The 14,612-nt window shown below is 56.5% G+C and overlaps 1 long non-coding RNA gene across 1 annotated transcript; it reads right to left on the reverse strand.

Moving 5' to 3' along the window:
- Positions 1 to 2,792: 2,792 nt before the first annotated feature.
- Positions 2,793 to 3,619, reverse strand: LOC141967325 (uncharacterized). Its single transcript, XR_012634684.1, has 3 exons — positions 3,600 to 3,619; positions 3,065 to 3,243; positions 2,793 to 2,892 (listed from the first exon to the last, which is right to left on the reverse strand). It is a non-coding gene; the product is annotated as an uncharacterized LOC141967325 (long non-coding RNA).
- Between the last annotated feature and the right edge of the window lie 10,993 nt (positions 3,620 to 14,612).

Raw genomic sequence — 14,612 nt, forward strand, 5'->3', positions numbered from 1 at the left:
CATCACCCGGAGCACCCCAGAGCCGGCAGGGCCGGCAGGATCACCCAGGCGGTCGGGAGAAGACAGGGAGAGGGTGCTGGGTCCGGGCTGCCCCACAGCAGCCCCACGCTCCAGCCGGGATCTCCCCCCACAGCCGGAGGAGGCGCCACGAAGGAGAAGGGTGGGAAAGCGGCGTCGGCGGGGACGCGGCTTCTGCGAGGGAGCTCCCCCACGGGACGGGAGACGTGGGTCGAGATGGGAACGTCGGTGCTGCCACCAGCTCGGAGCTCCTCAGGAGCCAGCCCTCCTCCTCCCACAGCAGCGACCTGGAGGAGCTGGCCACGTCCCTCATGGAGTCCCTGGGCGGGACCCGAGTCTGCCGCGACCTCCTGGGAAAACTGAAGGAGGCTCGGGATCGCGGCGCTCCAAGCGCTTCCCAAGACATCCGCAAGGAATACGCCACCTGCCTGGAGTGCCGGCGGTGCCTCACCGGCAGCTGCCCGCACCGCAGCGAGCCCCTGCCAGAGCGGGACCTGCCCACGCTGGCCGCCATCCTCCACAGCGTGGACCTGCTGGTGCACCGGGAGGAGCTCCAGCTGGAGCTGGGCATGGGCTTTGAGCTGGTCCTGGCTGGGGAAACCGTCTACGTCTGGCAGAGAACCCATCGGGTCCCCGAAATCCCCCCGGAGCGATGCTGGGAGGGTGCCGTGTGCCACACCGGGCACGGGAGAGGTGGGGGGAGGTGGCCATCCTGCGGGGCGGGCAGAGGGCCAGGGCTGATGTCAGCCAGGGAAGCCCAGGAGAGCCCCGATGCCGCTGCTCGCACCGCCAAAGCCCCTTCGCTCAGAGACCCCTTTGGATCCCAGGGCCCCCCTCCCTACTCTGGGGGCCCCTGCTGGAGGACAAACGGAGCCCTGGGGTCCCTGCTCACCTCCCCTCTCTTGTAGGGTGGCAAGAGGAAGGTGAACCACAGCCGGGGGAACGGGGTGTGCCCAGGGAACGGGCCCCGGGGTGAGGCAGCGTGAGAAGAGGCTGTGCTGGAGAAATGAAGGGAAGGAGGAAAGTGCTCACCTGGAGAAGCAGCCAGTCATGGGCTCCCCTCTCCCCACTAACACGAGACTGCGGTGGAGAACTCAGAAGTGAAAGACAATTTTTATTGACTGATTCAACCAGTAGTATCCTAAAACATCTCCGAGCTGTCAGTTCTCCAGTGAGGGTCTTGCACACCTGAAGCTGGGGAAGGTGGCTTTTCAGCAGCTGAATGTTGCAGAGAGCTGAGAAAAGAGCCCTTCCCTGCTCCACCCGGCAGGACAGACCCCGGCCGCGATACACAGAAATCCAAACAACATGAAAGGGAGAATGAAGTAGGCCCCAGGGAGCTCTCGCTGTGCCAGAGTCCCCGGCTCCCTGTGAGTCCCCCCCAGGGCTGTCCAGCCACCACCACCTCTGGGTCGGTGACCCCGGGCAGAGGTTGGAGCTGCTGGACACTTCCCTGCCTCTGCCGGAGCCCTGGGGAGGGACAGGCAGGCTCTGCCCCGGGTACAGCCCCAGGGCTCCCTGCAGGGCCTCTGCGGCTTCGGGGCAGCGCTGCCGGGAGTCCCCCGGGCTGGGGGGTCAGTGACCTCCAGAGCCAGGAGCAGAGCAGCGCCCGTGCTGGCGGGGGGGGACAGGCATGGGGGCTGCTCTGTGCCCCGGCCCCCCACCGCTGGGGCTGGTGTGGCCCCAGTTCCTCCATCCCAGGTCCCTGCTTCAGCCTTGGTGCCAACTGTCCCTCCAAGGAGCCTCTGGGGAGCGCTCCCGTGGTGCAGCCCCTTCCCCTTCCCCTGCAGCTCCAAGACCCCAGCAGGGCACCAGTCATGGCCCCCAGAGGAAAAAGGCTCCGAGCCCCCCAGCCTGGCTGCCCCGCAGTAGCCACCAGGCACCTCTGCCAGCCCCGGCGAGGGACGCACAGCCTCGGGATTGACTCCATCCTCCAGCCCCATTTCTCTAGGACTAAAGCCACAAATGGGACCCACAGAGGAGGAATGTAAAAGAGGAGCCCCAGCAGCAGCAGGAGGGAGATCTCCCCCAGAGCTGCTGAGAGGCTGCGGGGAGGAGAAGGCCTTGGGACGGGGGAAGGTTGTGCCACGGGGCTGGGGACATGGGGCAGGCTCCCAAGCTTCATGCTCCCAGCAGCTTCTTGACCATGTAGCCTGGCATGCTGTAGAGGAAGAGCGCGACCATGACGATGAGCAACAGGGCCAGCACCATTTTGATGATGAGCCACTTGTAGCGCGTGCAGATGAGGTATTTGATGGACTTGAGTGGGTTCAGGAACCAGATGAAGGACGTGTCCGGGCGGCTGCAGGGGAAGCAAACACCCATCGTTAATGCTGTAGCCACAGAGGAGGGCGGGATGGTGGGCAGTGGACATGGTGGGCAAAGGGACGTGCAGGATCCCTTCCCGGGGTAAGTCTGCAGAGTGGAGGAGCGCAACCAGGAGAATCAGGAGGGTGGGCCAGGGAAGATGGCATGCTGTGCCAGATGGAGCAATGCGGGTTTGTGAGGGTTCCACTTGAAGCTGGAAGCTGGTGGTGAGGACTGGAGGGGAGCAGGAGGTGGTGGGAGGCCCAGGCAAGGGGATGGAGCCAAGAAGCGAGGCAGAGGAGGAACAGAGTAAGGAAAAAAAAGAGTTGGCTCTGCTCGTGACCCTCGTTCCCCCAGCATGACCCCTCCGCACCTCTCCATGCCTGCCTCCCCCCCACCCCTGGGGAGCACCCCCAGCATCTCCCAGAGCTCAGGTGCCTGCTGGGGACTGGGGTTTCCCACTTACATGGGTTTCTCCAGTGGGTCGGGCTCGTTGCGAGCCAGCCCGGCGGGGGATTTCTCTGCCTCCTCTGCTGTCAGAAGGTGCAGTTCAGCCTCAACTTTCCCCTGCAGGAAGCAGAGTTGTGCTGGGAACTAGGCAATGCTCCCCACCTCAGCCCCCCCAGCCACGGTGACAGAGGGGACCTGAGAGAAGAGAGGCAAGTGCCGGGGAGCAGAGGGTGTCTGCACAGAGTGCAGTCCCCAGGATGCAAAATCCCTCCCTTTTCCCCATCCTTACGGTGACCTCCAGCTCATCGTTCTCATCTCTGGCCACGAACGGCCACCAGCCCTTCACCCGCTTCTGCTTGAAGATGGAGACCATGGGCAGCTCTGCCTCGTTCGTCACCATCTCCAGGCTGCACTGTTTCGACGTCTTGGCTCCTCGGGGGAAGCGGTTCAGGTCCAGCTCGATGGCCCCTGGCAGGAGAAAGGGGAGCACAGATGTTGGCATCCCCAAAATGCTGAGTCCTTGGCTGCAGGTGGGCTGGGTCAGTATCTCCTGCCCTGAAGAGCAACTTTGAACTAGGTCTGGGAACAGCGAAGCTGAAATCTTTGCTGCAGGAGGAGCCTTTGTGCAGCAGAGACAAGGGCTCTCATCCTACCTGCTCTTACCAGTAGCATCTAAAGGGGGGTTGCAGGATGTTGTGGGCTTGAGGAGCAGAGCTGCCCTTCCAGGTCCTGTTCCTATACAGGCTTTATCTCATCCCACACTGCTCCCTACTTGGCCAGCCATGGCTGTCCCGTCACCCCAACTCAACGGGCCCTCCACTCACCGAGGAAATCATCGGCCGAGTGTGGCAGTTAGGGTCTGGCGCTCGGAAGATATCGCGTTGTACGGGAAGATAAAACGTAGGCAGACGGATGTGACGCCATGGACCCAGGGTATAAAAAGCGGTGTTACGCAATAATAAACGCCATTTGCCATCCATCACGTTGATGTCTGTGTGCAGATGGACCGAGCGGCCTGGGGTTGGCCGCCGTGTTGTTTTTCCCTGAGCCAGGTCGTTAAGCATCATTAGGCAACAAATGGTGCCGAAACCCGGGAAGCGGGAAGCGGCTAGCTAGGGAAGACGTCTGGAATTCCACTGCTGTAGGGAGGACGCTCCCAGGACCAACAAGGAGTAGAGAATATAAATTCTCAGGACCAACAAGGAGGGGGAACATCCTTGTGAAGGTCGCCTTGTGAAGGTCGGATTGCAGTTCCCAAGGACCCGCGAGGAAGACGGAAGCTCTCGTGAAGGTCGTATCACAGTTACATAAGCAGTGGGGAATTGAGTGCAAGTCGATTTTACTCGCGCTGGCGCGAGGCTTTTACAGCCCTTGGGTTGTGGGAAAGACTTTAAGTTGTGGGGGAGGGTTAAACTAGCCCTTAAGAAAGCTATGCAGAAGCAGAAAACTGGGAAGGCGGCAAAAAACTGTTTATTGGCCACCCCTAGATTAGGGGTTGGTGCTCAGACTACTAACCTCCCAAGCGATACTGATTATATTGAGCCAAAGGATTCGCAGGAGGGTGGTACACTCCCTCAATCCTCGGACCCCGATCCGCTTACGGAAGGGGAAGGGCGAAAACAAGTAAAATCTCTCCAGGGCGGTTTGATAGAGGAGGCAAGAAAATCCTTCTGGGGCTGTTTGGTAGAGGAGGCAAGGAACGCCGCAGAGATATCAGAATCAATACAAACCTGGGACCGACCACCGCCCTATGTGCCCCAGAATGGCGCCGAAAAAAGAGGGGGAGGGCAAGATAAAAATGGTCCCGAAGAAAAGAATGAGGAAGTGCCAGCAACCACGAGCAAGGCTAGAGGGGAGGGGTGTACGGGTGAGGACTATAGAGCCAGTTATGAGGCTAGAGGGGAGGAGTGTACGGGTGAGGAGCACAGAGCCGGAGAGAATAAAAGGAAAGGTGGGGGAAGTGTTCGGGGAGGGGTGGAGAGCGCAGGCGAGGGGCGGAGAGCATGTACGGGTGAGGAGTACAGAGCCGGAGAGAATAAAAAGAAAGCTGGGGGAAGTGTTTGGGGAGGAGTGGAGAGCCCGGGCGAGGGGCGGAGAGCCAATCTAAGCGGCCACCCGGAGAGACACCTTGATAAAGCAGGGCCCTCCCCTAGCAGGAGGTGGGGCGAGCCTAGAGGAAGGGAGCGGCCCGCCCGTAAGGGGAGTGGAAGGGGAAGGAGTCTGACAAAAAGTTATTGGAGCCCAGAAATGACCTGGCAGTCGAGTTCTGACTTCGGGTCAGACAGTAGCGAGGACGAATGGTTTACAGTCGACTTAAACTTAAAGGAAAAAGGAACGGGAGCAGACAGAACTAAAGGCCAACACCCCCCACCCATCCACTCTAAAGAGAATCCACGAGAAAAGCAAACCCCCCTCACGGACTGGAGAGAAACAAAAATGACATGCGCCGACTTATTCCCACCGGCAGCACTAGCATTCCCGGTCCGGGTGACAGACGGGGGACAGAGGGTTTACTCGCCCATAAACCCTAAAGACATACAGGCGATTGGTAAAGCAACTGCCGATAAAGGTCTCAATTCCGCCTTAGTCTCCACCCTTATTGATGGTGTTTTTGGGGGAGACGACATGCTCCCATCTGACATAATACAAACTTGTAGATTAATCTTTGATGGAACAGGGATGATTGTTTTTAAACAAGAATGGGAGGATATTTGTGGAAGATTATTGGTTCAAGTAGTGGGGGCAGACCATCCCTTGCATGGATCTAGCTTGCAACATCTGATGGGTACAGATCCAGCGATAATTACCCCTCAAGCGCAAGCTCAAGGCCTACGAGCCCAGAAAATTATGGCAACTACTCGTGCGGCCAGAGACGCCATTTGCATAGCTTGTAGGGTCGTTGCAAAGCCGTCCTCTTGGTCTACTATGAAACAAAATGAAAGTGAGAGCTTTACACAGTTCATAGACCGCCTCCAGGCAGCGATCGACTCTTCAACATTACCTGCAGAGGCAAAAGGCCCAGCTGTAACAGAATGCATACGTCAACAATGCAATTCAGCGACCAAAGAAATTTTCCAACCCTGGATGGAGCAAAGCACTCCTGAACCCACTCCCCCCTCGAGAAGAGACCCATTTTATGGCTCAACTTATTATAGCTCAACCTGCGATACAGCCCCAACTGCAACCATCATTCAATACATGGACAATATCTTGATCGCCGCGCCGTCAGAAAATCAGGTGGACCACTTGGTGTCAACAATTTCCGAAACCCTGAAAGCAAACGGGTTCGAAATTGTGAGTGCAAAAATTAAGAAAGGACCATGTGTAAGCTTTTTAGGAGTAGGAATTGCAGGTTCTTATATAACCCCTCCTCAGGTAAAAATCCGTCGACACATTGAAACACTTTATGATATGCAACAGCTAGTAGGGTCTTTACAATGGCTCCGCAATATCGTCCTAATTCCCCCTGAAATCCTGGCCCCCCTGTATGATCTTCTAAAAGGAAAAAAACCATGGGAGAAAAAAGCTCTGACGACGGAAGCAATGAGCTCTCTCGATTTCATCGAACAACAGGTATCGTCAAGCACGCTCGCCAGATGGGACCCCAATGAACCACTTGATCTGTACGTACATTTCATGTCAGGAGGAGGAGTAGGAGCACTAGCTCAGGGCTCCCCTGAAGAAGCCCAACCAATACAATGGATAGCCCTGGGAAAACCATCACGTGCTTTCTCTCCAGGGGTCGAGTGCATTGGCAATCTCATCATGAAAGGCAGAAAACTCGCCCTAAGACACTTGGGCATTGAGCCTGCCAGGATATATCTCCCGTAAGCAGCTCTCAACGCAGTCAGTGATGACATCAGAGTATTTAGCTATAGCCCTGACTGGATTTGGTGGAGAAATCCGGTACGCCACAAAACCTCCCTGGACTCAAATGTTGGCGGTTGTACACGTTGACCCCCCATCTAAGGTCATGGACCGACCTCAGGAAGGACCAACAGTCTTTACAGATGCATCTTCAACGACATCGACTGCCGTAGCAGTGTGGCAATCAGGAGACGAATGGCACCGTATCAAAACAGCCGATTATGAGCTTTCAGTTCAACAGCTGGAAGCAGCAGCTATAGTACTAGCATGCGGGCTGTTCCCGATGGAACATCTCAATATAGTGACTGACTCCATGTTTGCAGCTAAACTTTGCCTAGCCATGTCAGGCCCTGGCGTGACAACATCCACAGCAGCGCTAATGCTCAAAGAGGCACTCTCCGCCAGGAAAGGCACCTTTTCAGTTCTCCATGTCAACAGTCAAAGTCCTGTTAAAAGGTACTTCCAAATTGGTGATGATAAAGCTGACACTGCTGCAAAAGAATTACGGACGCTAAGGGAGGCCCGTCAACTACATGAATCTCTGAAATCGAAATTAGAAATATTAGCAAAGGCAGAAGGCTTTACCAATGCCATTCCATCAGAAGACCAAGTACGCCTTTTGGCAAACGCCCTGCTAATGTTCAACCAATTCCCCAGAGAAGAGGCGCATAGCCCCGCCCAAAAATACTGGACCACTCGAGCATTAGAAGAAGGTCCACCGGCCACAATCAGAAATGAACTGGGAAAATGGGAACAGGGGTGGAGGCTAGTTTTAACAGGACGGGAGTATTCTGCAGTTAAAAAGGTGAAATTAAATGGTGCCCTCTTAAACCCGACCTCTAGGATGAAACTAATGAGAACTATAAGTTTTTATTCACAGGACCTAACCATCAGGCACCCCCGTAACCCGTATGCTCCTGTGGCAAGAGAGGAGAGTGAGTTGGAGAATACCCTGACTACAACGGATAGCTCTGCTTCACCAGAACCCGAGCATCAGCTGAGATGCCCCCGCAAAGGGCTGCTGTGGTGTTTTTGTGTAATTTTGCTGCTGCGATGTTTCTGTTTGATTTTGCTTTTAGGGTTCATAGTATCTTGTGGCTCGTATGAACACCAGCCATGGGAATGGGTATTAACGAGATGGGATCAAGAGATGCTGCAAACAATCATCACTTCGGGGCCTCCTAGCTTTCAGGTAAAACTCTGTAACTTAGCCCCAGTAGAGTCCTGTTTACACACGTCGAGCTATTACATGTGTCCCGGCTCTAACCCCGGCAGGCCTTACTGTAACGCCCCCAATCAGTATTACTGTTCCCACTGGGGATGTGAGACAATTGCCTCAGATTGGGCACCAGGGGCAGGACCAGACAAATATTTGAAAGAACAACCAGGACCTTACGGGTGTGTCATTCCTCCAAAAGACCCCTTAAGACCAGGGCTAGCAGCAACCCATGGGAAAATCAAGAATTGTTGTCTGTACCTTAGGCTCAGTGTCACCAATGAGGATGATCCGAGATGGATGATTGGGAAAACTCGGGGCGTCAGACACTATGAATCTAGTACAGACAGGGGGAGCTTGTTTTCTATTAGAAAACGGGAAATACAAAGCAGCACAGCAATCGCCCCCAATGTCATAGCCAAAAGTGACAATGACGTCGAGCAAGGAAGAGAAAGCTTGCCATTATCCACCCCTATCTTGACTACCCCCCTAGTAGCTAAGCAGATAACCCCTCCAAGCAAACCCAAGGTGGGCCCTTACCGCTTACCTGATAAGCCGTTCCTTAATGTACTGAATGCTACCTTTTGGTCATTGAACCAATCAGATCCAGACCTCACGAGCTCCTGCTGGCTGTGCTGCAATATGAACCCGCCCTTTTATGAGGGCGTCGCCCTCAATGCCTCCTTTTACAATTCGCCAGACAATAATCCAACTCAATGCAGGTGGGACACACCACGGAGAGGGATCACCCTGAACCAGGTCAAAGGCCAGGGCGTATGTCTGGGCAATACCGCTTTGGCAAACCGGGGTAGTTTTGTTTGTGCGAACACTGTTAGGGTCAATAGAGCCTACAAATGGGCAATCCCGCCTACATCCGCAAAGTGGGTCTGCCACAAGTCAGGAGTAACCCCCTGTGTGTCCCTTATTCTTTTTGATAATTCTGCCAACTTTTGTGTCCAAGTTATAGTTGTTCCTAAGGTCCTATATCACCCAGAGGAAGACCTATATCACTATTTCAAAGAACCTCACTGGACTGATAAAAGAGCGGTACTAACAGGCATCACCATTGCAACGCTGCTCGGGCTAAGAGCGGTCGGCACAGCCACGGGAGTTTTGGCCCTCGCAACCCAGCGCCAGGGATTATCCCAGCTACAAATGACCATAGATGAGGACCTGCAAAGAATTGAAAAAACTATCTCCTTTTTGGAAAAAGTCTCTTTCCTTTTGAAGGTCGTTTTGCAGAATAGGCAAGGGTTAAAGCTTCTACTGTTGTATCAAAGAGGTTTTTGTACCACATTAGGGGAAGAATGTTGTTTTTATGCAGCCCACACAGGAATCGTACAGGACACCATGGCTGAATTGAGAGATCGGCTAGCCCAAAGGGAAAGAGAAGCCCTACAAGAATGGTTTGGCTCTTGGTTCAGTCTCCATGGCTAACCATCCTTTTTTCCACTCTGATCGGCCCACTCACCATAATACTGCTGGTACTAATTTTTGGGCCTTGCATATTGAATAAGTCAGTGTCGTTTGTGAAAAGCTGCTTAGAAAAGGTTAACATTCTGTTTATCGATCTCTTTAGAGCAAATGCTCTAAAGCACGCTCACTCAGCACTCAATATATTACCTCCTTAGTCTGTCATTTTAAGTCTGATAGTCTAAGTATTATCTATAGCCTTAATGTTTTATATGCATGCTTTATTTTTATATTTACCAGCGTTAAGAACAAAGAACTCTAAATATTTTACCTTTAGAAACTCCCTTGGTCTTCCCCCAGAGTGCTGGCCAGACTCTGGGTAGAACCCAACAGGAGATTTAGAATCAGATGTTCCCGCTTAAAGGAACTTGCCAGTCATTTTGGCCTGTTGATTTCAGAGCAGGGCCTGCTTGCAGCGATGTTGGATGCCTCTCCTACGGATGGACGCATCACGTAGGGTTTCCGGTTTGTGAGGAAGGGCACTCTGATTCTCGCTGCACCCAGGGTTCCCTAGTGATTGCGGGTCTGAATGTTAGCATTCTTATTGACTAAGTGCACTATTTTATATTTTAATCACAAATAATACATTTAGTTTACCTTTTTATCAATGATTGCAGCTGCTATATAATTCCAGCCTTTATGAAACATTCTTTAGGTACGCTGTGTTTTTTAAGGTTTATCTAATTCCTAATCAATATAACTTTCCAATAAATTTGACAGGTATTGTCATATCATTAAAATAGCATGGGAGGGGGGGGAAATGTGGGAGTTAGGGTCTGGCGCTCGGAAGATATCGCGTTGTATGGGAAGATAAAACGTAGGCAGACGGATGTGACGCCATGGACCCAGGGTATAAAAAGCGGTGTTACGCAATAATAAACGCCATTTGCCATCCATCACATTGATGTCTGTGTGCAGATGGACCGAGCGGCCTGGGGTTGGCCGCCGTGTTGTTTTTCCCTGAGCCAGGTCGTTAAGCATCATTAGGCAAGAGACGAGAAGTGGTCAGCATCCCAGACCTGCAGGGTGAGACGAGCTGGGATCTTGTACTCCGTCTCATCCCAGGAGAACATGGACTCCTTCTTGGAGATGACGATCCTCTCCTCGGCCATCAGGTAGTCGAAGGGGAAGATGTAGCGCCAGTTGAAGTTGCCTTCACCGGTGAGCGAGTGGTAATGGAGCCCCTCGCAGGGGGGAGAACGTGGCGCAGGGATGGCTGCCGGTTGTCACAAAGGGGATCCCAGCCGCCCTGTGACGTCACAAAGGGGATCCCAGCCGCCCTGTGACGTCACAAAGGGGATTCCAGCCACCTTGTGATGTCACAAAGGGGATTCCAGCTGCCTTGTGATGTCACAAAGGGTGCTCCAGCCACCCTGTGAGGTCAAAAGCGGGGGAGGCTCCAGCCACCCAATATAAAAGGCCGCAGCCGCCCTGGGCCCACAGCCATGGAGTGTTCCAACAGCCTCACCTCGGCAGACATCTTCCCACTGTTCATGCTCCTCCTGCCGCCCCTCCTGTTCGTCGGCGTGTTGATGGTCGAGTGGCTCTGGGTATGTGACGGCTGCACTGTGCTGTGCCGGGGGGTGGGATGGCATGGGGAGGTGTTGGGGGGCTGTGGGGCTGATGTGGTGTGGGGGGGTTGGGGATGCTGTGGGGAGTTGTGGGGTGTATGGTGTGGGTCTGGGAGCTGCCTCTGTCTCACTCAGCTCTTGGTGTCCTGCAGAGCTCAAGGCAGAAGGCAAAGCAAGGGACAACGGTGAAAGCAAGGATGGAGAAGAGTGAATTCAACCTGGAAACATGGTGAGTGCTGGGGGAGGCCCCCAGATCCTGCCCCAGACCCTCAGCCCGTGCCCTGCCCGCGCTGGGCAGCCCTGCCCGTCCCGCCGGAGGGGCCGCGGTGCAGCAGGTTCACCTCCCTCTCTCCTCCCCTGCAGTGCCAGCGCGACGTTGCCGAGCACAGAGCGCCTCTGCCCGCTACTGTGGTCACCATCGCTGAGCTCCCTCCCGATGAGCAGCTCCAGTTCTGCGGACACCGTCTGCTCCTTCCCGGAGCCCTGCCCCGGTGCCACGGCAGATCTGGCGGCACAAGAGCGCTCAGGACCCGCCCAGACCCCCAAGGATGATCAGGTGCTGGTGGAGAATCTCGGACCAGCCCTGGGCCAGGACCCCCCACTGGAGAGGTCAGCAGGGAGCAGTCAAGAGCAGGTCTCTGGGGATGAGGGCGAAGTAGCACAGAGACCCAGGGATGTGGAGCCAGACCCTGACAGTCACCAGGAGCACGTGTGGACGCTCTTTGCCAGAATGTGCATTGAGGACAATGGAGTGGAGCTTCCTGCGCCAGACACGGACACCGAGAGGATTCCAAACACGGGATCCTTGGAAATGGGCTGGAGCAGCTCCATGATGTCGGGCAGCAGCACCCCCGTGACCATGGGCAGCACCATCTGGGCGGCGCCGGGCGGGAGCAGCCCAGCGGAGCCCAGTCCCCAGCAGCGGGTGCCCACGGGCAGGATGCGTGCCTGGGCGGCCCGGGGGCTGTGCAAGTGGGGCCGTGCCCTGCGGGAGTCCCGTGCCCAGCTCTGCAGGCGTGTCAGCGCCTGGTGGAAACGGGACTGGCAGTGCTGCTGCAGGTGCTCCCGCAAGCCTCTGAGGCAAAACTATCCCTGACTGCAGCGGGCAGCCTGGAGAGAGCAGTTGGGGGTGTAGGGCTGGGGAAGTCCCTGCAATGACCCCACCTGAAAAATAAAATATCTTTTCTCCATCCCTGGTGCCGTGGTTCTTCCACACAGCCCTTGATGCGCGCCCTCCCCCGTACCCTTTGCCAAACCTCCCCTTTGGGTCCCTTGCTGACCCCCCCGCCTCTGCCGGGTCTCCCCCAGATCCTGGCTCCGAGCTCCCCCGGGCTTGGTCACCTCTGTCCGGCCCCGCGTCCGTAGGCACCGCGACGGGGGCGTTTGCTTGGCCCAGAGCTGCTCCTGCCAGAGCAGGCAGGGACTGTGCCTGCCTGCACCCTGCTCCTGCCTCCTGCCCCCTCCAGAGCCCGGGGGCTGCGGGGCACCCACTGCAGGAACAGGGGGACCGCACACGTCGGGTCTTTGCCTCTTTTCACCTGGAACACATTCGCTCAACAGTAAAGGTCTTTACTGTCAGGCAGGAATTCTTCCTGGCAGCGCTGGGCGCACTCGCTGTTACCGTCAGTTTGGCCTCCCAAGAACCGCCGAAGGCTCAGCTGGAAGCTGTAGAAGGCAGGCAGGCTGTGCTGCAGCGCTGGGTGCTGGGGGGATCGTTCCACCCAAGGGCCGTGCCGAAAGACAAGGGCACGCTTCTCCTGTCACAGCAAAGCAGCGAATATTCCTGTCCTTTCCGACACGTACACACCGATTCCCAGAGAACCGACTGCCCGTGCCAGTGCGTTGTTTGGGGGAGAGTCCCTGCGGGGCTTCCCCAGGTGTCTGCTGGTTTCTCTGCCCTCCCTGGGATGGACCCGTCAGAGCTGCAAACATGAGGTCCTTGGGCACAATCCCCTGCGAGGCCCCTCACAGCTCTGAGCCCCAACTGCGGGCAGGCAGGAGGCAGCAGCTCCCCCCTTTTCCTGAGACTTTGCACTCACAAATCCCAGCTCTCAGGACTCCAAACCCAAACCACCTTTTGGCAGAAAAAGAGCCGCCGTGGCTGTGGCAGAAGAGTCAGAGGTCCCTCGGCCGGAGCTGATCCGGCCGTTCCCTGAGCCAGCGCTAATCAGCACGTGCAAGTATGGAAGCGCAGGCTGTGGCAGGTGTCCCCCCCAGTGAAGATCGGGCTCCATGGCCGCTGGAGCGGAGCAGCTCCTGATTGCCTTTGCTCTCGGGGCTTCCCGGCAGTTGGGGCCTTTGGCCAACGGGAGCCGCTACGGGGCACAGGTCAGATTGGGGCTGGGTGTCAATGGAGCCCTGGGGCAGCCATTTTGAGCTCCTCCCCTCGGGCAGCCATTTTGAGCTCCTCCCCTGGAGCAGCTCGCTGCCGTCGGTCGAGGACTCTCCCCTGGGGTCAGGACGCTGCCCAGGGAAACTCCTCCAGGTGATCTGGGTCGGGGCGCTGCCCTGAGCAGGTCCTTAAGGTACCGAGCTCTCACTTGTTATGTGAGTGACAGAGAGTTTTGGGTTCACAGACTCATTTCAGTCGGAAAAGCCCTTGAAAATAATCTAATCCAACCTGGGCAGCCCATTCCAACGCCCAACAGCCCCTTCTGCACAGAAATCCTTCCTCAGAGCCAGCCTGACCCTGCCCTGGGCAGCTTGAGGCCATTCCCTCGGGGCCTGGCGCTGGCGCCTTGGCTCCAGAGACTCATCCCCCCTCTCTGCCCCCTCCTGGCAGGGAGTTGCAGAGGGCCAGGAGGTCTCCCCTCAGCCTCCTCTGCTCCAGACTGAACCCCCCCAGTTCCCCCAGCCGCTCCCCAGCAGACCTGTGCTCCAGACCCTGCCCCAGCTCCGTTGCCCTTCTCTGGCCACGCTCGAGTCATTCAATGGCCTTTTTGGGGTGAGGGGCCCAAAACTGAACCCAGGAATCGAGGGGCGGCCTCCCCAGTGCCGAGCCCAGGGCTCAGATCCCTTCCCTGGCCCTGCTGGCCACGCCAGTGCTGACACAAGCCAGGATGCCGTTGCCCTCCTTGGCCCCCTGGGCACACTCTGGCTCATTCTCACCCCCCCCAGTCCCTCTCTGACCGGCAGCTCTCCAGCCACTCCTCCCCAGGCCTGTAGCCCTGCCGGGGGTTGTTGTGGCCCAAGGGCAGCCCCCGGCATTTGCCCTCAGTGAAACTCCCCCAGTGGGGCTCAGCCCCTCGCTCAGCCTGTCCAGGTCTCTCTGCAGCCTCCCTACCCTCGAGCAGACCAACACTCCCACCCAACTGGGTGTCATCTGCAAACTGACTGCGGGGGCACTCGATCCCCTCGTCCAGATCCTCAATAAAGACGTTAAACAGGAGCAGCCCCAAAACCCAGCCCTAGGGTCACTCTTCGTGACCGGCCGCCAACTGGATTTAACTCTGTTCCCCACAGCTCCTTGGGCCCGGCCGTCCAGACAGTTTTTCACCCACTGAAGCTGTGCCCATCCAAGCCGTGAGCAGCCAGTTTCGCCAGGAGAATGCTGTGGGAAACGCTGTCTAAGGCCTTCCTGAAGTCAAGGTAACAACATCCACAGCCTGTCCCTCACCCAATCAGCAGTTCGCCCTGTTGTAGAAGGAGATCAGGTTTGCCAGGCAGGACCTGCCTTTCATAACCCCGTGCTGACTGGGCCTGACCCCCTG

The sequence above is a fragment of the Athene noctua genome, chromosome 1, assembly GCF_965140245.1.
Source record: "Athene noctua chromosome 1, bAthNoc1.hap1.1, whole genome shotgun sequence".
Taxonomy (NCBI): Eukaryota; Metazoa; Chordata; class Aves; order Strigiformes; family Strigidae; genus Athene; species Athene noctua.